Source organism: Ovis canadensis, chromosome 26 (assembly GCF_042477335.2).
Source record: "Ovis canadensis isolate MfBH-ARS-UI-01 breed Bighorn chromosome 26, ARS-UI_OviCan_v2, whole genome shotgun sequence".
Lineage (NCBI taxonomy): Eukaryota > Metazoa > Chordata > Mammalia > Artiodactyla > Bovidae > Ovis > Ovis canadensis.
Genome location: NC_091270.1, coordinates 16,566,384 through 16,592,129, shown reverse-complemented (window position 1 = coordinate 16,592,129; position 25,746 = coordinate 16,566,384). Strand labels below are relative to the sequence as shown.

The following is a 25,746-nucleotide window of genomic DNA, read 5'->3' as shown; positions in this document are numbered from 1 at the left end:
TTGGTCCTTTTGTGTCTGGTTTATTTCACGTAGCACAATGTCTTCAAAGTTCATTCATGTGAGTAGCTTGAAACAGAACTGCCTTTCATTTTAAGGCTGAATACTGTTCCATTGTTGGCTAGACCCCATTTTGTTTATCCACTTCTCACCAAATGGACGTTTGGGTGTTTATATTTTTGACAATTATGAATAATGCCACTGTGAACATTAGTGTACACATTTTTGTATGACCATGTTTCCACTTCTCTTGGGTGGAAGAGACTCTCAATGAGACTGTAGAGGAATTTGATGAGTAATACACATTAGCCAGAGATGGGTAGAGTAAGTCCCCTCATACAAACATTTGAGTTTCGAACTTTCAAAGATGCAAATGAGTGTTTGCATGTCCAATCACATTAGTGCATGTATCTGGCATGCACGGTCATGTGTGTCCATCCTCTACAGGTGGCTGTGCTTTTGCGTACTTTACAGTACAGTAGAGCAGTTTTTAAATTTCAAGCCCAGGATGTCTGGAAGCTTACAAACAGCGGGGTGTAGCCAGTTGTGCTGGTTGGGTACCGAGGCTGACTGTGTTGGATTTATGATCAAATTGGACCTATGAATTCACTTTTGGAACAGAACTCATTCATACAGAGTGGACTTACTGTACTTTGATCATGGACAATGGTCATTGAGACTGTGTTTCCTTTGAGGAAGTGTGAAAGTAACTTAGATATGGATATATAGATTTATATACATTTCTTTGTTAATATTCTTTTTCATTATGGTTTATTCCAGGATACTAGATATAGTTCCCTGTGCTATACAGTAGGACCTTGTTGCTTAGCCATTCTAAATGTAATAGCTTGCATCTACCAACCCCAAACTCCTGGTCTGTCCTGCTCCCTCCTCTCCTCCCGCTTGGCAACCACAAGTCTGATCTCTACGTCTGTGAGTCTGTTTCTGTTTTGAGGGTAGGTTCATTGGTGCCACAGTTTAGATTCCACATACAGGTGATATCCATATGGTGTTTGTCTTTCTCTTTCTGACTTAGAATCAAGTATACTTTAAATAGTTACCCATTTTCCAAGCAGAGCCCTTCTTTCTTCAAATACCTACAATTAAAAAAAAAAAGATGGAATGATTTCATATTTTGTGGTTCAAAATACCCATTAAAAAGACATCATTAGGACTTCCCTGATGGTCCAGTGGTTAAGTATCTGCCTGCCAATGCAGGGGACATTGGCTCAATCCTTGGTTCCAAAAGATTCCACATGCCTAGGTGCAACTAAGCACAAGTGCTACAAGTACTGAAGCCTGCATGCCCTAGGGCCCCTGCTCCCCAACAAGAGAAGCCACAGTAATGAGAAGCCTGCTCACTGCAGCCAGAGAGGTGCCCCTGCTTGCCAAAACCAAAGCAAGCCCGTGCACAGCAATGAAAACCCAGCACGATCCAAAAGAAAATAAATAAAAAAAAGACATCATTAAAGGACCAATCACTAAATATTGCCAGTCTTTTCCATTTTATCAACTGAGTATAAAGAGACAGATTTTGTACCTGAAAGGGTAACTTTATTTATAACTTGGGCAAACTTTCCTTTTTCTCAGTTTCTCCATGTGAGACAATTCATCTTAGAGAATAAATGATTTTTTAAGGGCAAGAAATAAGAAAAGAATGGAACTATAAAGTGAAATCATTTTTGGAATATGAAAGGCGATGACAAAACTGACAAAGGAAAAATAGGAAAATGGACAACCTCCCTCCAAATATTTCAGCATTACTAGTATTAGAACTTGTGAAATTTATGAGTGAGTAGCTCTGTTTTTTTATTTCATGAGTTCACATACCAGTGGGTGTACATTACATATGTTTGCATATGTGTGCCTCTGGGCTTATAGCTCAGTGTTTATCTATATAGGTTTGTTGTTATATACCACTGAGGGCAGAAATTATGTCTTATTCACCTTGACTTCTCCACTGCAGAGTGCTGTACGTGGCATATTACAGGTGCTCAAGCTTGCTGGAAGGAATGAATATACTTGTGACAAATGAATATCCTTTAGATGTATCACTACCATGTGAGTGTATTTATGTATTAGTGGAGAGGTGTTTTCCTGAGCTTCAGTCATTTGTGTATCTATCTGAATGGGTGAGGAAGGGACAACTTGAGTGAGAAGATTTGGCAGAGGAGGGCAAGCTGGAGCCAGGAAGCAAGAGACAGCAGGTAACAGGTTTGACTGTCTCTCTGGCGCCCACCCTGCACTCTGTCGGCTTTCAAAATCGGGCTCCATGTTTTCCCTTCCTCCTGGCACTTTGTAAATTCTCTCACGCTGTCAGAACATTCTTATTTAGAAACTAGCTCAGGGCTATTCTTCCCTTTTGTGGAGGAGGATGAGGAGCTGGTTTCATGCTTCCAACAGATCTGTTTTCCTTCCTTTTTTTAGACTCTCAAATTCTGCTTTCAAAGGGCAGGCAAAATGGAGACTGAAATAATTGATCAACAACAACCTCAAGGCCTGTAAAATGCCATCTTTGCTACTAACCAGGGAATATCATGTATCACAGGTAGACACTTTTTATACTTTAGATAAGAAGAAAAAGAATACCATTTTCTCCTTCCTCCTAATTAACTGCCCCATGGGCTACTGCTGCTTCTGCTGATGCTAAGTCGCTTTAATCATGTTCGACTCTATATGACCCCATAGAGGGCAGCCCATCAGGCTCCCCTGTCCCTGGGATTCTCCAGGTAAGAACACTGGAGTGGGTTGCCATTTCCTTCTGCAATGCATGAAAGTGAAAAGTGAAAGTGAAGTCACTCAGTTGTGTCCGACTCTGTGCGACCCCATGGACTGCAGCCTACCAGCCTCCTCTGTCCATGGGATTTTCCAGGCAAGAGTACTGGAGTGGGGTGCCACTGCCTTCTCCACCCCTGGGCTACTAGGACCCTCAAATAACAATGACAGATAATGTCAGAATTTCTAAATGACAATAGAACAGGGGATTTCCCTGCTGGTCCAATGGTTAAGACTCTGTTTCCACTGCAGAAAGCAAGGGTTCAATCTCTGGTTGGGCAATTAAGGTCTCACAGGCCAGTGGAGTGGTAAAAACAAGCAAACAAAGGAAAAGAAAATAGAAGAGAGCCTATAAAAAAAAAAGCTATAGAATTTCTCAGAAGACCGAAAAATCAGGATTCAGGGCTTTCATGGTGGTCCAGAGGTTGAGAATCTGCCTGCCAATGCAGGACATACAGGTTCCATTCCTGGTCGGGGAAGATTCCACATCCCTCGGGGCAGCTAAGCCAGCGATCCACAGCTATTGATCCTGCATGGCCTAGAGTCCACGTACTGCAGCTAGAGAGTAGCCCCTACTTGCTGCAACTAGAGAAAACCCTCGTGCACCAACAAAGACTCAGTGCAGCCAAGAAAAAATAAAGAATAACAAAAAAAAAAAAAAGAGAGAGAGAGAAAAATCAGGATTCACACATTTCCTGAACCCTTCTCTTATGTCTGACAAAGTCCTACCAAGCATCTAATTCCCTTCCCAAGTCTTGGGCACCAGCAATTTTCTGGCACCCACTGGTCTCACTCTTCCCAACTCCTCCTCCACTTACAGCCCATGCTCCACCTGGCCTTTCTAGGATTCGCTATTGCCTGCCAGGTGATTCTGTTCATTTTCTCTTCCCAGGTAGATTACAGCTACTTCCCCTTATATGATCCCCAGGTTCCAGGGGAAGCTCTCAACAAAACACTTGCTGACTGAACAACAACAAGAGATTCAGATGTCTTAGAATTTTAGGGCTAAAAGGAATCTTAGGATCTTTTTGTTCACTTTTTCTGTTGTAGAGAGGATAAGCAGAGGCCCAAAGGGTTACCTTTATAGATTTTAAAGAAAAATCATTGGTTCAAGACTGTATGTTCAGCTGAATAATATACTTGGTTCCTCACTTAAAAGCCATGTGGTGCAAGGGTGCTTATTCATGTCCAAGTCTTGGAGACCCCATGGACTGTAGCCTGCCAGGTTCCTCTGTCCATGGGATTTCCCAGGCAAGAATACTGGACTGGGTTGCCATTTCCTACTCTAGGGGAACCTTCCTGACTCAGGGATCAAACCCATGTCTCTTGCATGTCCTGCATTGACAGGCAGATTCTTTATCACTAACACATAGGAAACCCTGCTAGAACCATGGGCTTTCTATTCTGACCCCCAACCTTGATCTTCCCTATTCTGACCTCAAGCCCTACATTCTCAATGAATTGCTGTCCATGGTTTGACCTGACAGTGGGGGAAAAAAAAAACACAAAAAAACAATTAGGTCCCAAGATAACAACCTCCTTTCAAGAGGAGGTTGGGAGGACCATCATGGTGTCTAATGACAACAGAAGGCACCAGAAAGAAAGGGGTGTGGAGAGTCAGCAAGAAAGTGGCAGGGGGACTTCCCTGGTGGTCTAGTGGCTGAGACTCCAAACTCCCTATGTAGGGGCCTGAGTTCCATCTCTGGTCAGGGAACTGGATTCTGCATGCTGCAACTAAAAATATTCCACATGTCGCATCTAGAGATCCTGCGTGCCGTAACGAAGACACAGTGCAGCCAAATAAATAAAGAAAATAAATATTTAAATAAATGAATAATAAAGTCAGTCATTGATAATAAAATAAGGTAGGAGATAGGGTCTTTAGAGGGCCAATGACCAAGTCTAAGCAGAGTCCAAGCAAATCCAGTTCTTCACCAAAAGGCGATTAGAATCAGGTAGGAACTGATAGGCATGAGGGGCAGAAAGAGAACACTAGACAAACTCAGATCTGGTTCTGACTCTACCCTTGACAAAAGTATAATTTGGAACAAATTATTTAACTGTCAGGCCCTCAGGCAAACTCAGAATCTTTTTTTTTTTTTTTTAGTTTTTTATTTTTTTAATTTTAAAATCTTTAATTCTTACATGCGTTCCCAAACATGAACCCCCCTCCCACCTCACTCCCCATAACATCTCTCTGGGTCATCCCCATGCACCAGGCCCAAGCATGCTGTATCCTGCGTCAGACATAGACTGGTGATTCAATTCTTACATGATAGTATACATATTAGAATGCCAATCTCCCAAATCATCCCACCCTCTTCCTCTCCCTCTGAGTCCAAAAGTCCGTTATATACATCTGTGTCTTTTTTCCTGTCTTGCATACAGGGTCATCATTGCCATCTTTCTAAATTCCATATATATGTGTTAGTATACTGTATTGGTGTTTTTCTTTCTGGCTTACTTCACTCTGTATAATTGGCTCCAGTTTCATCCATCTCATTAGAACTGATTCAAATGAATTCTTTTTAACGGCTGAGTAATACTCCATTGTGTATATGTACCACAGCTTTCTTATCCATTCATCTGCTGATGGACATCTAGGTTGTTTCCATGTCCTGGCTATTATAAACAGTGCTGCGATGAACATTGGGGTACATGTGTCTCTTCCAATTCTGGTTTCCTTGGTGTGTATGCCCAGCAGTGGGATTGATGGGTCATACGGTAGTTCTATTTGCAATTTTATAAGGAATCTCCATACTGTTCTCCATAGTGGCTGTACTAGTTTGCATTCCCACCAACAGTGTAGGAGGGTTCCCTTTTCTCCACACCCTCTCCAGCATTTATTGCTTGCAGATTTTTGGATCGCAGCCATTCTGACTGGTGTGAAGCGGTACCTCATTGTGGTTTTGATTTGCATTTCTCTGATAATGACTGATGTTGAGCATCTTTTCATGTGTTTGTTCGCCATCCGTATGTCTTCTTTGGAGAAATGTCTATTTAGTTCTTTGGCCCATTTTTTGATTATGTCGTTTATTTTTCTGGAATTGAGCTGCATAAGTTCCTTGTATATTTTTGAGATTAGTTGTTTGTCAGTTGCTTCATTTGCTATTATTTTCTCCCATTCAGAAGGCTGTCTTTTCACCTTGCTTATAGTTTCCTTTGTTGTGCAGAAGCTTTTAATTTTAATTAGATCCCATTTGTTTATTTTTGCTTTTATTTCCAGAATTCTGGGAGGTGGATCATAGAGGATCCTGCTGTGATTTATGTCAGAGAGTGTTTTGCCTATGTTCTCCTCTAGGAGTTTTATAGCTTCTGGTCTTACATTTAGATCTTTAATCCATTTTGAGTTTATTTTTGTGTGCGGTGTTAGAAAGTGATCTAGTTTCATTCTTTTACAAGTGGTTGACCAGTTTTCCCAGCACCACTTGTCAAAGAGATTGTCTTTACTCCATTGTATATTCTTGCCTCCTTTGTCAAAGGTAAGGTGTCCATATGTGTGTGGATTTATCTCTGGGCTTTCTATTTTGTTCCATTGATCTATATGTCTGTCTTTGTGCCAGTACCATACTGTCTTGATGACTGTGGCTTTGTAGTAGAGCCTGAAGTCAGGCAAGTTGATTCCTCCAGTTCCATTCTTCTTTCTCAAGATTGCTTTGGCTATTCGAGGTTTTTTGTATTTCCATACAAATCTTGAAATTATTTGTTCTAGTTCTGTGAAAAATATGGCTGGTAGTTTGATAGGGATTGCATTGAATTTGTAAATTGCTTTGGGTAGTATGCTCATTTTCACTATATTGATTCTTCCAATCCATGAACATGGTATATTTTTCCATCTATTAGTGTCCTCTTTGATTTCTTTCATCAGTGTTTTATAGTTTTCTATATATAGGTCTTTAGTTTCTTTAGGTAGATATATTCCTAAGTATTTTATTATTTTCGTTGCAATGGTGAATGGAATTGTTTCCTTAATTTCTTTTTCTACTTTCTCATTATTAGTGTATAGGAATGCAAGGGATTTCTGTGTGTTGATTTTATATCCTGCAACTTTACTATATTCATTGATTAGCTCTAGTAATTTTCTGGTGGAGTCTTTAGGGTTTTCTATGTAGAGGATCATGTCATCTGCAAACAGTGAGAGTTTTACTTCTTCTTTTCCAATTTGGATTCCTTTTATTTCTTTTTCTGCTCTGATTGCTGTGGCCAAAACTTCCAGAACTATGTTGAATAGTAGAGGTGAAAGTGGACACCCTTGTCTTGTTCCTGACTTTAGGGGAAATGCTTTCCATTTTTCACCATTGAGGATAATGTTTGCTGTGGGCTTGTCATAGATACCTTTTATTATGTTGAGGTATTTTCCTTCTATTCCTGCTTTCTGGAGAGTTTTTATCATAAATGGATGTTGAATTTTGTCAAAGGCCTTCTCTGCATCTATTGAGATAATCATATAGCTTTTATTTTTCAATTTGTTAATGTGGTGAATTACATTGATTGATTTGTGGATATTGAAGAATCCTTGCATCCCTGGGATAAAGCCCACTTGGTCATGGTGTATGATCTTTTTAATGTGTTGTTGGATTCTGATTGCTAGAATTTTGTTGAGGATTTTTGCATCTATGCTCATCAGTGATATTGGCCTGTAGTTTTCTTTTTTTGTGACATAAGTCTCTGGTTGGGAGCCAGTCTTCATTCCAAGGACTTGCAATCAGATTTTTGATCTTAAAAAGCTGGAAGAGGGTTGGAAGGATAAATTGGGAGTTTGGGATTAACATATACAAACTGTTACATATAAAATAAATAACCAACAAGGACCTACTTATAGTACATACACTACTCAATATTGTGTAATCACCCATAAGGGAAAGAATCTGAAAAAGAATAGATATGTATAACTGAATCCCTTTGCTGTACACTTGAAACTAACACAACATTGTAAATCAGCCATACTTCAATTAAAATAAAAAAAGAGCCTGGAAATGGTATCACTTCACGTGGAAAACATTAGAGAGAATTGTCTTTCCTTGCAGAATGTTGTAGTTTGTTCACATCACAGTTTACTCAGAGCCTGCTGTTAAGTCAAAATCCCATGGTTGTTATTTTAGTCTGTTGACACTGCGGTTGCATATTTCACCATGTGACATCATTACCATGGAGGCATAAGACATTTTGGGGGCTCCTAAATTATGACCGATGGATGGTGGTTAGGTGCCTTTTCTCAGAACACCCCTTTAACTATATGTGTACTGTACTACATGTGTGAATCATATTAAAAAAAAAGAAATGTTGATCACTTTCAATTAAAACACTAGATGGAAAAAAAACCAAAACCCTACACTAGACGGCAAAGACATACATATAAAACATTTCTCCTCTCAACGTTTTCACAAGGCCTGAATTATCTTGTAATCTATGCTACAGGATGCTATAATTTTGGCATCTACATTTGAATTCGATCTCTCTGCTTAAAGCCTCTTGTGAAGTTAAATTCCTATGAGGTTTATTTTAGACTGAGAACAGTTTCCTGATTTTTCATTTTACTACAGAATTGAAAAAAGGCAAAATTAAAACAAAAACCAGGGACTTCCCTAGTGGTACAGTGTTTAAGACTCTGCGCTTGCAATGCAGGGTGCCTGGGTTCTATCCCTGGCCAGCAAACTAAAATCACATATGCTGTGCAGTGTGGCTAAAACAAAAAAAGACGATCTCAAAATTATGCTGATCATTGGCAAATGCCCTGTTGTAGAAGTGTAGACAAGCCCTTGAAGTTATCGTATGGACACGGTCTGCCCAGCTGTAAACTTAGGTATCTATTTTTAACCCCTTTCACAGTGTCAGAATGTTAGACCTGGAAGGGGCCTTTGAGGTCATCTGATCCAAGCCACTCAATTTCCAAAGGCAGGTAGTAAAGATCAGAGGCATAAGAGACTCACTGCAATCAAGCAGGAGATTTAGTATAGCTGATCTGGAACCTGTGTTTTTCAATTCTCAGTATTACTGTTCTTTGCTCACTTTTACTTACATTTGTTTTTTAAATTGTTAAATATCATCGCACTGTATATGGTAAAAAACAAAAACTCTCTCTTCCAACAGACTTCCCTCCCACTCTTCCATGTCGTCCAACTTTTTAGGGGAAACCACTATTGATAGCTGGACTTCTCTGGTGGCTCAACCGGTAAAGAACCCACCTGCCAATGCAGGAGACATAAAGAGACGTGGGTTTAATCTCTGGGATGGGAAGATTCCCTGGAGGAGGGCATGGCAACCCACTCTAATATTCTTGCCTGGAAAATTCCATGGACAGAGGAGCCTAGAGGGCTACAGTCTGTGGAGTTGTAAAGAGTCAGACAAGACTGAGCACATGTGCACACACTATTAACAGTTTGCTGTATACATATGCAAATTCCATGTGTGTGTTAAGTACTGATACATTCATTCACATATATATGGGTATATACACGGGCCAAGATTTTTAAAATTTGTATTCTATTTAATTTTTATTAAATTATAATTGACATATAATGTTAGTTTCAGGTGTACAACATAGTGATTTGACAGTTTTTAAATTTTAATCATTTTTTTATTGAAGGATTTTGCTTTACAGAATTTTGTTGTTTTCTGTCAAACCTCAACATGAATCAGCCATAGATGTGCATATATCGCCTCCCTTTTGAACGTCCCTCCAGTTTCCCTCCACACCCCACCCCTCTAGGTTGATACAGTGCCCCTGTGTGAGTTGCCTGAGCCATGAAGCAAATTCCCATTGCCTATCTATTTTACCTATGGCAGGCTAAGATTTTTGAAAATACTTTTACTCCAGACTAGAACCTAACTAAATCGAAATAAAAATTGGCAGGGGTGATAAAATGGGAGTTCTGAACAACAAAATAAATATTTCTAGTAGAAATTGTTATTTCTCTTATCATTGTTCATCTAGAAATTATCATGAAATTTTTAAACAGTTTTATTTATTTGACTGCACTGGGTCTTAGTTGTGCCATGTGTGTTCTTTAGCTGCAGCAAGCAAACTCTTGCAGCATGTGGGATCTAGTTTCCTGAACACAGATGGAACCCAGGCCCCCTGCATTGGGAGCACAGACTCTGAGCCACTGGGCCACCAGGGGATTCCCTAGAAATTCTCATAAAATTTGACAAAAGCTATTCAGGCTCCCCAGGTGGAGCTAGTGTTAAAGAAATCACCTGCTGGGACTTCCCTGGTGGTCCAGGGGCTAAGACTCCATGCTCCCAATGCAGGGGGCCTGGGTTTGATTTCTGGTCAGGGAACTAGATCCCACATGCTGCAACTAAGGGTTCACATGCTTCAACAAAAATTGCAACCAAATAAAGAAAACTCACCTGCTAGTGCAGACTAGTTCCAAATAGGAAAAGGAGTACATCAAGGCTGTATATTGTCACCCTGCTTATTTAACTTCTATGCAGAGTACATCATGAGAAACGCTGGACTGGAAGAAATACAAGCTGGGATCAAGATTGCCGGGAGAAATATCAAAAACCTCAGATATGCAGATGACACCACCCTTATGGCAGAAAGTGAAGAGGAGCTAAAAAGCCTCTTGATGAAAGTGAAAGAGGAGAGCGAAAAAGTTCCCTTAAACTCAACATTCAGAAAACGAAGATCATGGCATTTGGTCCCATCACTTCGTGGGAAATAGATGGGGAAACGGTAGAAACAGTGTCAGACTTTATTTTTGGGGCCTCCAGAATCACTGCAGATGGTGACTGCAGCCATGAAATTAAAAGATGCTTGCTCCTTGGAAGAAAAGTTATGACCAACCTAGATAGTGTATTCAAAAGCAGAGACATTACTTTGCCGACTAAGGTCCATCTAGTCAAGGCTATGGTTTTTCCTGTGGTCATGTATGGATGTGAGAGTTGGACTGTGAAGAAGGCTCAGCGCCGAAGAATTGATGCTCTGGAACTGTGGTGTTGGAGAAGACTCTTGAGAGTCCCTTGGACTGCAAGGAGATCCAACCAATCCATTCTGAAGGAGAGCAACCCTGGGATTTCTTTGGAAGGAATGATGCTAAAGCTGAAGCTCCAGTACTTTGTCGACCTCATGAGAAGAGTTGACTCATTGGAAAAGACTCTGATGCTGAGAGGGATTGGGGGCAGGAGGAGAAGGAGACGACCGAGGATGAGATGGCTGGATGGCATCACTGACTCGATGGACATGAGTCTGGGTGAACTCCAGGAGATGATGATGGACAGAGAGACCTAGCATGCTGCGATTCATGGGGTCGCAAAGAGTTGGACACGACTGAGCGACTGAACTGAACTGAACTGAATGCAGGTGATATAAAGGACATTGGGTTCAATCCGTGGGTCATGAAGATCCCTTGGAGGAGGTCATGGCAACCTACCCCAGTATTCTTGCCTGGAGAATTCCACAGACAGAGGAGCCTGGCTGGCTATAGTCCATGTGGTCCAAGAGTCAGACACGACTTAGTGACTAACACCCATGAAGGGTCCTCAGTGCTATGCATGGTGGGTAGGGTGGTATTTATCCTTTGGAGCAGTCTGTTATCACCTATGCTTCATAGGATTAGTTTGGCATTTTAGAATGATCGTTCTGGGACCAGAATAGAGGATGGATTAGAGACACTGAAACCAGCTGAGGGGTTACTGCCATGTGCCAGGCGAAGGGGGGTGGGTGTGTGAACTGAGAACGTGGAGCTGGATGTGCACAAGTCAAAGGAGAAGAGGGGTCTGGACGAAGAGACCTCGGAGGAAGACTCACAGAACCTGAAAACAAGTTGGATGGAGGTGAAGGGGAGCTGGTAGACACTCTGCCTTCTCATCTCCTAAATCTTTTTATTTATTTATTTATTTTTTATTTTTTATTTATTTTTAAATTTTTATCATTACTTTATTTTACTTTACAATACTGTATTGGTTTTGCCATACATTGACATGAATCCACCATGGGTGTACATGCGTTCCCAAACATGAACCCCCCTCCCACCTCCCTCCCCATAACATCTCTCTGGGTCATCCCCGTGCACCAGCCCCAAGCATGCTGTATCCTGCATCGGACATAGACTGGCGATTCGTCTCTTACATGATAGTATACGTGTTTCAATGCCATTCTCCCAAATCATCACACCCTCTCCCTCTCCCTCTGAATGAAAAAGTCTGCTCTACACATCTGTGTCCCTTTTGCTGTCTTGCATACAGGATCATCATTGCCATCTTTCTAAATTCCATATATATATGTTAGTATACTGTATTGGTGTTTTTGTTTCTGGCTTACTTCACTCTGTATAATTGGCTCCAGTTTCATCCATCTCATTAGAACTGATTCAAATGTATCCTTTTTTTTTTAAATTTATTTATTTTTTTTTTATTTTTTTTTATTTTTTTTAATTTTAGTTTTTTATTTATTTTTTTTATTTTTTGGTTTCTTTTTTTTAATTTTTTTTTAATTTTTTTTATTTTTTTTAATTTTAGTTTTTTATTTTTTAAATTTTAAAATCTTTAATTCTTACATGCATTCCCAAACATGAACCCCCCTCCCACCTCCCTCCCCATAACAACTTTCTGGGTCATCCCCATGCACCAGCCCCAAGCATGCTGCATCCTGCGTCAGACATAGACTGGCGATTCAATTCACATGATAGTATACATGTTAGAATGTCATTCTCCCAAATCATCCCACCCTCTCCCTCTCCCTCTGAGTCCAAAAGTCCGTTATACACATCTGTGTCTCTTTCCCTGTCTTGCATACAGGGTCGTCATTGCCATCTTCCTAAATTCCATATATATGTGTTAGTATACTGTATTGGTGTTTTTCTTTCTGGCTTACTTCACTCTGTATAATCGGCTCCAGTTTCATCCATCTCATCAGAACTGATTCAAATGAATTCTTTTTAACGGCTGAGTAATACTCCATTGTGTATATGTACCACAGCTTTCTTATCCATTCATCTGCTGATGGACATCTAGGTTAGAATGGGAGAAAATAATAGCAAATGAAGCAACTGACAAACAACTAATCTCAAAAATATACAAGCAACTTATGCAGCTCAATTCCAGAAAAATAAACGACCCAATCAAAAAATGGGCCAAAGAACTAAATAGACATTTCTCCAAAGAAGACATACGGATGGCTAACAAACACATGAAAAGATGCTCAACATCACTCATTATTAGAGAAATGCAAATCAAATGTATCCTTTTAATGGCTGAGTAATACTCCATTGTGTATATGTACCACAGCTTTCTTATCCATTCATCTGCTGATGGACATCTAGGTTGTTTCCATGTCCTGGCTATTATAAACAGTGCTGCAATGAACATTGGGGTACCTGTGTCTCTTTCAATTCTGGTTTCCTTGGTGTGTATGCCCAGCAGTGGGATTGATGGGTCATAAGGCAATTCTATCTGCAATTTTTTAAGGAATCTCCACACTGTTCTCCATAGTGGCTGTACTAGTTTGCATTCCCACCAACAGTGTAGGAGGGTTCCCTTTTCTCCACACTCTCTCCAGCATTTATTGCTTGTAGACTTTTGGATCGCAGCCATTCTTACTGGTGTGAAGTGGTACCTCATTGTGGTTTTGATTTGCATTTCTCTAATAATGAGTGATGTTGAGCATCTTTTCATGTGTTTGTTCGCCATCCATATGTCTTCTTTGCAGAAATGTCTATTTAGTTCTTTGGCCCATTTTTTGATTGGGTCTTTTGTTTTTCTGGAATTGAGCTGCATAAGTTCCTTGTATATATTTGAGATTAATTGTTTGTCAGTTGCTTCATTTGCTATTATTTTCTCCCATTCCGAAGGCTGTCTTTTCACCTTGCTTATATTTTCCTTTGTTGTGAAGAAGCTTTTAATTTTAATTAGATCCCATTTGTTTATTTTTGCTTTTATTTCAAGAATTCTAGGAGGTGGATCATAGAGGATCCTGCTGTGATTTATGTCAGAGAGTGTTTTGCCTATGTTCTCCTCTAGGAGTTTTATAGCTTCTGGTCTTACATTTCAATCTTTAACCTATTTTGAGTTTATTTTTGTGTGTGGTGTTAGAAAGTGATCTAGTTTCATTCTTTTACAAGTGGTTGACCAGTATTCCCAGCACCACTTTTTAAAGAGATTGTCTTTACTCCATTGTATATTCTTGCCTCCTTTGTCAAAGAGAAGGTGTCCATAGGTGTGTGGATTTATCTCTGGGCTTTCTATTTTGTTCCATTGATCTATATTTCTGTCTTTGTGCCAGTACCATACTGTCTTGATGACTGTGGTTTTGTAGTAGAGCCTGAAGTCAGGCAAGTTGATTCCTCCAGTTCCATTCTTCTATCTCAAGATTGCTTTGGCTATTCGAGGTTTTTTGTATTTCCATGGAAATCTTGAAATTATTTGTTCTAGTTCTGTGAAAAATACCGTTGGTAGCTTGACAGGGATTGCATTGAATTCGTAAATTGCTTTGGGTAGTATACTTATTTTCACTATATTGATTCTTCCAATCCATGAACATGGTATATTTCTCCATCTATTAGTGTCCTCTTTGATTTCTTTCATCAGTGCTTTATAGCTTTCTATATATAGGTCTTTAGTTTCCTCAGGTAGATATATTCCTAAGTATTTTATTATTTTCATTGCAATGGTGAATGGAATTGTTTCCTTAATTTCTTTTTCTACTTTCTCATTATTAGTGTATAGGAATGCAAGGGATTTCTGTGTGTTGATTTTATATCCTGCAACTTTCATTGATTAGCTCTAGTAATTTTCTGGTGGCGTCTATGGGTTTTCTATGTAGAGGATCATGTCATCTGCAAACAATGACAGTTATACTTCTTCTTTTCCAATTTGGATTCCGTTTATTTCTTTTTCTGATCTGATTGCTGTGGCCAAAACTTCCAGAACTATGTTGAATAGTAGCGGTGAAAGTGGGCACCCTTGTATTGTTTCTGACTTTAGGGGAAGAAGGCCACTACATAAAGATCAAAGGATCAATCCAAGAAGAAGATGTAACAATTATAAATATATATGCACCCAATATAGGAGCACCACAATATGTAAGACAAATGCTAACAAGTATGAAAGGGGAAATTAACAATAACACAATAATAGCAGGAGACTTTAATACCCCACTCACACCTATGGACAGATCAACTAAACAGAAAATTAACAAAGAAATGCAAACTGTAAAGGATATATTAGACCAGTTAGACCTAATTGATATCTATAGGACATTTCACCTCAAAACAATGAATTTCACCTTTTTCTCAAGTGCTCATGGAACCTTCTCCAGGATAGATCACATCCTGGGCCATAAATCTATCCTTGATAAATTTAAAAAAAATCGTAATCATTCCAAGCATCTTTTCTGACCATAATGCACTAAGATTAGATCTCAGTTGCAGGAGAAAAACTATTAAAAATCCCAACATATGGAGGCTGAACAACACGCTTCTGAATAACAAATCACAGAAGAAATCAACAAAGAAATCAAATTATGCATAGAAACTAATGAAAATGAAAACAACCCAAAACCTGTGGGACACTATAAAAGCAGTGCTAAGAGGAAAGTTCATAGCAATACAGGCATACCTCAAGAAACAAGAAAAAATCAAATAAATAACCTAACTCTACACCTAAAGCAGCTAGAAAAGGAAGAAATGGAGAACCCCCGAGTTAGTAGAAGGAAAGAAATCTTAAAAATTAGGGCAGAAATAAATACAAAAGAAACAAAAGAGACCATAGCAAAAATCAACAAAGCCAAAAGCTGGTTCTTTGAAAGGATAAATAAAATTGACAAACCATTAGCCAGACTCATCAGGAAGCAAAGAGAGAAAAATCAATAAAATTAGAAATGAAAATGGAGAGATCACAACAGATAACACAGAAATACAAAGGATCATAAGAGACTACTATCAGCAATTATATGCCAATAAAATGGACAACGTGGAAGAAATGGACAAATTCTTAGAAAAGCACAACTTTCCAAAACTGAACCAGGAAGAAATAGAAAATCTTAACAGACCCATCACAAGCACGAAAATTGAAACTGTAATTAGAAATCTTCCGGCAAGCAAAGCCCAGGTCCAGACGGCTTCACAGCTGAATTCTACCAAAAGTTTCGAGAAGAGCTAACACCTATCCTCAAATTCTTCCAGAAAATTGCAGAGGAAGGTAAATCCAAACTCATTTTATGAGGCCACCATCACCCTAAGACCAAAACCTGACAAAGACGCCACAAAAAAAGAAAACTACAGGCCAATATCACCGATGAACATAGATGTAAAAATCCTCAACAAAATTCTAGCAATCAGAATCCAACAACACATTAAAAAGATCATACACCATGACCAAGTGGGCTTGCATCCCAGGGATGCAAGGATTCTTCAATATCCACAAATCAATCAGTGTAATTCACCACATTAACAAATTGAAAAATAAAAGCCATATGATTATCTCAATAGATGCAGAGAAGGCCTTTGACAAAATTCAACATCCATTTATGATAAAAACTCTCCAGAAAGCAGGAATAGAAGGAACATACCTTAACATAATAAAAGCTATATATGACAAACCCACAGCAAACATTATCCTCAATGGTGAAAAATTGAAAGCATTTCCTAAATCTTTTTAAAAATATTTATTAATTTATTTGGCTGTGCTGGGTCTTGGTTGCAGCACACAAGGTCTTTAGTTGCAGTATGTGGGACTGAATTCCCTGGCCAGTGATAGAACCTGGGCCCCAGCCCTGAGAGAAAAGAGTCTTAGACACTGGACCACTAGGGAAGTCCCTAAGATCTTTCTTTCTAAACAGGAACTCTGTATCTCTTGCCAACACTGGCCATGTAACTGGGACTCAATTAAAGTTTTCCTTATTTTTGTTCTAAATTTATTTCAGTTTTTTTCAATTAAAATCTTTGAAGAAATCCTACATTTTGTTGTTTTTATCCACTATACAATCCTAAGCAATTACTGTTCATTTTCTGATTACCAAAATTTTAATGCTTTTTTTTTTCCTTTACAGCATGATTTCAACTAATAAAATAGTTCTTATTACTCACCCAGTCATTCAAAAGCTGATGGTTTAGGGGTGTCCAGGTATTCATCTTTGTCTGCATTTTGGGACCATTTGTGTTTTTTGGAGGTGCAAATGCCATCATGAAATAACTGGATATTCTTCTGTAAGAAAAACTACACCTGCAGAAGAAATGAATCATACAATCTTCAGAATACTAAAAATACTAATACCGCATAGAGAATGCACTGGTCATAGCAAACACCCTCTTCCAACAACACAAGAGAAGACTCTACACGTGGACATCACCAGATGGTCAACACTGAAATCAGACTGATTATATTCTATGCAGCCAAAGATGGAGAAGCTCTATAAAGTCAACAAAAACAAGACCAGGAGCTGACTGTGGCTCAGATCATGAACCCCTTATTACTAAATTCAGACTTAAATTGAAGAAAGTAGGGAAACCACTAGACCATTCAGGTATGACCTAAATCAAATCCCTTATGATTATACAGTGGAAGTGATATATAGATTTAAGGGCCTAGATCTGATAGACAGAGTGCCTGATGAACTATGGAATGAAGTTCGTGATATTGTGCAGGAGACAGGTATCAAGACCATCCCTATGGAAAAGAAATGCAAAAAAGCAAAATGGCTGTCTGGGGAGGCCTTACAAATAGCTGTGAAGAGAAGAGAGGCTAAAAGCAAAGGAGGAAAGGAAAGATATAGGCCGGTAAATGCAGAGTTCCAAAGAATAGCAAGAAGAGATAAGAAAGCCTTCTTCAGTGATCAATGCAAAGAAATAGAGGAAAACAACAGATTGGGAAAGACTAGAGATCTCTTCAAGAAAATTAGAGATACCAAGGGAAGATTTCATGCAAAGATGGGCTCGATAAAGGACAGAAATAGTATGGACCTAACAGAAGCAGAAGATATTAAGAAGAGGTGGCAAGAATACATGGAAGAACTGTACAAAAAAGATCTTCACGACCCAGATAATCATGATGATGTGATCACTAATCTAGAACCAGACATCTTGGAATGTGAAGTCAAGTGGGCCTTACAAAGCATCACTACAAACAAAGCTAGTGGAGGTGATAGAATTCCAGTTGAGCTATTTCAAATCCTGAAAGATGATGCTGTGAAAGTGCCGCACTCAATATGACAGCAAATTTGGAAAACTCAGCAGTGGCCACACGACTGGAAAAGGTCAGTTTTCATTACAATCTCAAAGAAAGGCAATGCCAAAGAATGTTCAAACTACCACACAATTGCACTCATCTCACAGGCTAGTAAAGTAATGCTCAAAATTCTCCAAGCCAGGCTTCAGCAATATGTGAACTGTGAACTTCCTGATGTTGAAGCTGGTTTTAGAAAAGGCGGAGGAACCAGAGATCAAATTGCCAACATCTGCTGGATCATGGAAAAAGCAAGAGAGTTCCAGAAAAACATCTATTTGTGCTTTATTGACTATGCCAAAGCCTTTGACTGTGTGGATCACAATAAACTGTGGAAAATTCTGAAAGAGATGGGAATGCCAGACCACCTGACCTGCCTCTTGAGAAATCTGTATGCAGGTCAGGAAGCAACAGTTAGAACTGGACATGGAACAACAGACTGGTTCCAAATAGGAAAAGGAGTACCTCAAGGCTGTATATTGTCACCCTGCTTATTTAACTTCTATGCAGGGTACATCATGAGAAACGCTGGACTGGAAGAAACACAAGCTGGAATCAAGATTGCCAGGAGAAATATCAATAACCTCAGATATGCAGGTGACACCACCCTTATGGTAGAAAGTGAAGAGGAACTAAAAAGCCTCTTGATGAAAGTGAAAGAGGAGAGTGGAAAAGTTCACCTAAAGCTCAACATTCAGAAAACGAAGATCATGGCATCTGGTCCCATCACTTCATGGGAAATAGATGGGGAACAGTGGAAATAGTGTCAGACTTTATTTTTTAGGGCTCCAGAATCACTGCAGATGGTGACTGCAGCCATGAAATTAAAAGGCGCTTACTCCTTGGAAGAAAAGTTATGACCAACCTAGATAGCATATTCAAAAGCAGAGACATTACTTTGCCGACTAATGTCCGTCTAGTCAAGGCTATGGTTTTTCCTGTGGTCTAGTATGGATGTGAGAGTTGGACTGTGAAGAAGGCTGAGTGCCGAAGAATGATGCTTTTGAACTGTGGTGTTGGAGAAGACTCTTGAGAGTCCTTGGACTGCAAGGAGATCCAACCAGTCCATTCTGAAGGAAATCAACGCTGGAATTTCTTTGGAAGGAATGATGCTAAAGCTGAAGCTCCAGTACTTTGGACACCTCATGAGAAGAGTTGACTCATTGGGAAAAAGTCTGATGCTGGGAGGAATTGAGGGCAGGAGGAGAAGGGGACGACCGAGGATGAGATGGCTGGATGGCATCACGGACTCGATGGACATGAGTCTGAGTGAACTCCGGGAGATGGTGATGGACAGCGAGGCCTGGTGTGCTGTGATTCATGGGGTCACAAAGAGTCGGACGTGACTGAGCGACTGAACTGAACTGAAATACCATATAATCTTTTTTAGTACACTGGGACAGGGACTAGGGCGAGAGTGACATTTACTGGGAGTATTTTATATGTCAGACACTTAACAGGTTTGCTCAATTAAAACCCATAACAATATGGTAAGGTGGTGGGTTTTAGCTTATTTTACAGATGAAGAAAATGAAGCTCACTGAAGTTGCATGCTTTGCCCAGTTACACAGACAGTAGCTGGTGAAACAGGGAATCAGACCCAGGTCTGTTTAACTCTGTTTGATTTTCACTGGACCAAGGGGAAAAAATCAGAATCACTCTTAGCTAAGAACATACCATATTGGTCAGAAAGAAGTGTTTTTAAAATCACCGTGCAATCTGAACTACTCCATTTTGTCCCTTGTGACCTCCTTCTACTTCTGTTAAGTTTCTGACATCTAGCTAAAAAGGGCTCTAGCTTGCTACCATATTTAAGAAGTAGAATAGTACAATGGACAAGGCCAAGAATTTACATACGGTCAGGTTTGGGTTTATTGGGAAAAATACACTGGGGAAAATATACAGTACACCCAGTAGTGTATATGTCTGCCTTCATTTTGTGGTCTCATGGCATGTGGGATCTCAGTTCTCCCACCGGAGATGGAACTCACATCCTTGTATTGGAAATGTTGAGTCCTAACCATGACTGCTCTTGTTCAGTCACTAAGTTGTGTCCAACTCTTTGCAACTCCATGGACTGAAGTACACCAGGCTTCCTTGTCCTTCACTATCTCCCAGAGTTTGTTCAGACTCATGTCCATTGAGTTGGTGATGCCATCCAACCATCTCATCCTCTCTTGCCTCCCTTCTCCTCCTGCCTTCAACCTTTCCCAGCATCAGGGTCTTTTCCAAGGAGTAGGCTCTTCGCATCAGGTGGCCAAAGTTTGGGAGCTCAGCTGCAGCGTTAGTCCTTCCAGTGAATATTCAGGGTTGATTTCCTTTAGGATTGACTCATTTGATCTCCTTGCTGTCCAAGGGAGTCTCAAAGGTCTTCTCCAGTACCACAATTAAAAAGCATCGATTCTTCAATGCTCAACCTTCTTTTTGATCCACTTCTAACCATTGGACAGCCAGGGAAGTCCCTATGTCTGCCTTCATTGGATTAAAGCACTCTAATTTCCATGAGGGATTACTTTTCCCTCAGTGTGTAGGGTCTGCTGGGTTGGTTAATCAAGGTGGCCTCCCCTTGCCCAGTCATGAGACTAAGCTAGGCCAGGTAACTGATGCTGGCTTATCCTTGCTTTACACTAAGGTGATCATTCAAAGTACTGTAGATGCTCTGAGTAGATTGTTAAGCTGTTCTTACACTCTTCTTGTAGGGGCTTCCTAGGTGGTGCTAGTGGTAAAGAATCTGCCTGCCAATGCTGGAGACATAAGAGATGCAGGTTTGATCCCTGGGTCAGGAAGATCCCCTAGAGGAGGCCATGGCAGCCCACTCCAGTATTCTTGCCTGGAGAATCCCTTGGACAGAAGACCCTGTTGGGCTATGGTCCACAGGGTCACAAAGAATCAGACATGACTGAAGCAACTTAGCATGCACACATGTCCTTTCTTATCCATTTTCTGAGCCACCTGATAGCCTTCAATAAATTTCACCTACATTAGCTAGAAGACCCTTGTAGGGGCATCCGGGGTGGCTCAGATGGTAAGGAATCTGCCTGCAATGTGGGAGACCTGGATTCGATCCCTGGGTTGGGAAGATTCCCTGGAGGAGGGCATGGCAACCCACTCCAGTATTCTTGGCTGGAGAATCCCCATGGACAGAGGAGCCTGGCAGGCTACAAAGAGTTGGACACAACTGAACGACTAAGCACACAGCATGCACACATTAGCTAGAATCTACTTCTGTTGTTTGCGACCAAAACTTTTTACATTACACAGATTGGATCCTGGCTCTAAAACTTACTAGCTTTGAAACTTTTTGCAACTGGCACTCAGTTGTGTCCAACTAACCCCATGGACTTCAGCACGCCAGGCCTCCCTGTCCTTTACCATCTCCTGGAGGCTACTCAAACTCATGTCCATTGAGTCAGTTATGCCATCCAACCATCTCATCCTCTGGCATCCCCTTCTCCTCCTGCCCTCAATCTTTCCCAGCATTAGGGTCTTTTCTAATGCGTGGGCTCTTCGTATCAAGTGGCCAAAGAATTGGAGCTTCAGCATCAGCCCTTCCAATGAATATTCAGGATTGATTTTCTTTAGGATTGACTTGGACAGGTACACACTGCTATATTTAAAATGGATAACCAACAGAGACCCACAATATAGCATAAGGAACTGTGCTCAATGGCAGCCTGGCTGGGGGACAATGGATACATGTATATGTATGGATGAGACATTTCATTATTCATGTGAAACTACCACAACACTATTAATTGGTTACACTCCAATAAAATATAAAAAGTTAAAAAAAATTAGCATCACCACAGACTTTCTTAGAACTTCCTGTTATTTACAGAGTTCTTCAAAGCCTGTCCTTGAAGGGGGCACAACAAAATAGTTTAAAAAGTATTTAAAGCAGATTTAAAGCATTTTCAGTATATAGCCTCAGTGTTTCTGTTTGTTTGTGCCTTCTTCCTCTCTGAAGGTATGTTTCATATCCAAAGCAGTGGTGCTGAGTTGGGGACTGCACAGGATTTGCCTGCCTGACCCAGGGCTCCCAAAAGTATAGCAACAAATATAAGACAGTTTAAAAAAATATTTATTTTTATGTATTTATCTGGCTGAGCCAGGTCTTTGTTAGGGCATGTGGGATGTAGTTCCCTGACCAGGGATAGAACCCAGGTCCCCTGGACCACCAGGGAATTCACCTGGACAATTTTTTGATCCACATGCCACAGATAAGACCTCGCACAGCCAAATAAATAAAAGTAGATACTTTTAAAATTAAAAAACCATTAGTTTTTGACTTACAGAGGATTCCCCCAAATGCTAGATCTGAAATTCTGTGACTCTCACTTGACATGTAATATTCCCTCTCAGGTTTAAATTAGAGCTGAAGAGAAAGCCAATGTTTTAAAACCTCAGGGTTTTAAACCACAGATAATATCTTCCTGCAGTTGCCTGCTGATACCACTCCACTGGAATAAGGGTGAATTAAGGAGGTTCAGATGAGCCCTCACATTCTTAGCTCCTAAAAGCTAAGTTGCAAAGGTGTAAGAAATGATTTCATTACAGTATTATTAATTGGCGGCTATAAAAATACACGAGCAGGCAAATATATAAAGCACGGTCACTGAGACTAGATCTGCTCAGTTAAAAATTACATATTTCCTTTTTTATTGCTATTTATTCATGTTTGATGTTCCTTCTATTTAAACTGATTGAAGTTGTGTGTGTGTATTTTAATTTTTATTTTTCTGTTTAGGCCAAGCCACTCTGCTTGTAGAATCTTAGTTCCCAACCAGGGATTGACCCTGGCCCTCAGCAATGAAAGTATAGAGTCCTAACCTTTGGACTGCCAGGGAATTCCTCAAACCAATTGTTTTCAATCTTTTATTTTATTTTTTTCAGGGCTATAAAACTCGTTGAGGATACGATGAAAACTATGAATCTTCTCCCTAGAAAAATGCATATTAACATTGCATTTTGCTTATACCAGGTTAAAAACTTCTGTTGTAAGCTCAGAAACTCTCTTTCCCCAGTTTGAGTAGAAAACAATCTGACTGATTCTAAGCACGATTTCTGATTAGGACAAAGTAGCTTTTCCAGGGCCTCCCTAAAGTTTTGTGTCGTTGTTGTTTTTTTCCTTCCTGGTTCTTCAGAGCTAGAAATTATTTGAATTAGGCTTTTTCTTTTTTTTTTTTTTCAAATCAACTTGAATAAAGTTTGGTTTTCAGGAGATGGGCCTGGCTGAGAAAAAGAGCCCTCTTGGTACTAGTCTTCCTGAAGCAGGAAATGGAGGTATCCTGCCCTGGTTTTTGTCATTATCCTTTTATGGTTTTTTCCTCTGTCCACTCTAGAAGATGGGCAGTGTGCATATCTGCATGCCCACACTGGTTCACAGTATAGACCATTCAGATGCTTTCATACAACATACAAAAAAATTACAAGACAAAGCAAGTTGCCTTCCCTCCTTCTACATACAAACCTTGCTGCTGTTTTTTCATGACTTATTTCCCCCTTAATGGCTGTCCTTGCATGTTCCCCTTTAATTTTTCTTTGGATAAAGGGGAAGAAAAAGGGCTTATGGCCCTTAGCCCCAGTGTGTGCTTCTAGTGTCCTGTTTAAAGGCAAGGATAGGTCCTCTGGTAAAGTTCCAGTGGTTGCACACCTCCAGTCCCATCTTCAAAGCTATTCTTCACACTGTCACCATTGCATAACTTCACTAAAGACTTATTAGGTCTGTATTACAGGTATAAAGTCTTGACTATAATGGAGATTACAGTCTACTACAAGAGGGTTTTTTTTTTAACAAAAATGTATATATTTAAGGTGATGTTTTAGCATATGTACACATTGTGGAATGCTTACCACAATCAAACTATGTAACATATCCATAACCTCCCATAGTTACTGTGTGTCTGTGTGCATGTGTGCGTGTGTGTGCATGTGTGCGCTTCTCTGTGTGTGATTACCCTTGAGATCTACTCTTCTAGCAAATTTCAAGTATATAATATATTATTATTAACTATAGTCGCCATGATCCCTGGGCAGGAAGATCCCTTGAAGAAGTAAATGGCAACCCACTCCAGTATTCTTGCCTGGAGAATCCCATGGACAGAGGAATCTGGTAGGCTACAGTCCATGGGGTTGCAAGAGTGGGACACAACTTAGCGACTAAACTACCACCACCATCACCACATGGTCACCATGCTGTGCATAAGGTCTCTAGAACTTATTCATTTTATAACTGAAGGTTTGTATCCTTTGATCAATATCTCCACATTTCCCTACTCCCCAACTTTGGCTATCCACTACTCTATTCAGGGAAGTATTTTTTAAAAGGTCTGTTAGTCATTTTTCAGCTCCAAACCCTTCAGAGACTCGCTAATGGCTACAGAATCCTTAGCATGCTGATCTAGGTACACCAGGAATCTACCTTTTTGGTTCATCCTCCTTCCTCTCCCTTCACGCACTATCTGTACAGACACACTGCACTTCAGATCAGAGAATGGGGCGCAAAACTGGTGCTCCTTTGCTGATGTGGTTTTCTGAATGTGCTCACCTGAATCCTAAACTCAGTAGTACACAGTAGGTGCTCAATAAAAACTTGTCCAAATCAGTGGAATGAATGAACACAATAGTGGAGGTGAGGTGGTTTAAGGATTAAAGCTAGTGGCAAAGAAGGTAAAACTCAACATTAGGAACCGAGCATTGGGGTTAGACTCAGGATAATCAAGTTTTTATTTGGCGTTTACAGAGCAGAACACGGCTGAGTTTCTCCACTAACACACAGCTCACCCATTGTACACTGCAGTATCATTAGAGAAGGAAATAGGGTATGGTTAGATTTAAATATGAATTCAACATATTCAACTAGATGGAAACAAAGAGAAATTATAGGACAGTGCAAAGACCTAGTACTTTGATAAGCATAGAAGTAATTATTTGTTGTTAATTTCATATATATGATGCACCTGGTAATTTAACTGCTAACACAGAGCAAAATGTAATTCCCGGGGCCACTGCCAAGGCTCGTGAGAAGCGCAGGAGGACCTGAGAGAAGCGCTCTCAAAAGAGTCCCCATCTTTCTCACGCAGTGATCACTGCTCTCACCTCTTCAAGTCTTTTCAAGTCTTGCTCCTCGAGCCTCTAGCGCTGGTGTTGCCATAGCACCTGTTTCTGTGACTCCGTCTAGCCCCGCCCCTTCCAGTAGGCCAATCACTACCTATAAATCTTTTCGCTGGCATCCGCGGTCTCTTAGGCAACAATGTGTGGTCTCTTGATTGGCCGGGAGATCCTAGAGGGCTGGCTCCAAAATTGGGCACACGTACAAAATGGAAAAGTGGGAGCGCCCAGAGGGTGGGAAAGGCTGCTATCTCTCAATATAATGCTAGGACGAATATGCAGCCAATCCTGAAACAAACAGCATTAAATGCCCCCATTCAAGCCTTAAGTATGTTCCAAATCAGGCCAAACTACTGAGCATGCCCAGTTATATCGTTCTGGTCACTCCAGGGTTCTGAAACGTAAACTCCGTTTCTCCGGGTTTTTACAGTGGCCAACAGGCAAAAGAAGGTTGCAGGTAAAACAATTCTGGAGAGATTCAATGAAGAATAGCACTTGCACACAGGAAGTGGAAGAACTTGGGAAAATTGCCCAACACACAAACTTAGCAATGCTTCAACATGAAGTTTAACTTATTGGATTAAGGAATTCAGGCCGACTAACAGATACACCAAGGAACCAGCAGATGGCATGCCTGAATAAGGATAACTCCAAATTTGGGAAATTTTACGATCTGGTCTAATTAATGAAATTTATGAA

The 25,746-nt window shown here is 40.2% G+C and overlaps 1 long non-coding RNA gene across 1 annotated transcript; it reads right to left on the bottom strand.

Moving 5' to 3' along the window:
* On the bottom strand, positions 1-25,117 carry LOC138431149 (uncharacterized). The gene is made up of 3 exons (XR_011253565.1): positions 25,036-25,117; positions 16,803-16,938; positions 1-1,094 (listed from the first exon to the last, which is right to left on the bottom strand). It is a non-coding gene; the product is annotated as an uncharacterized lncRNA (long non-coding RNA).
* Between the last annotated feature and the right edge of the window lie 629 nt (positions 25,118-25,746).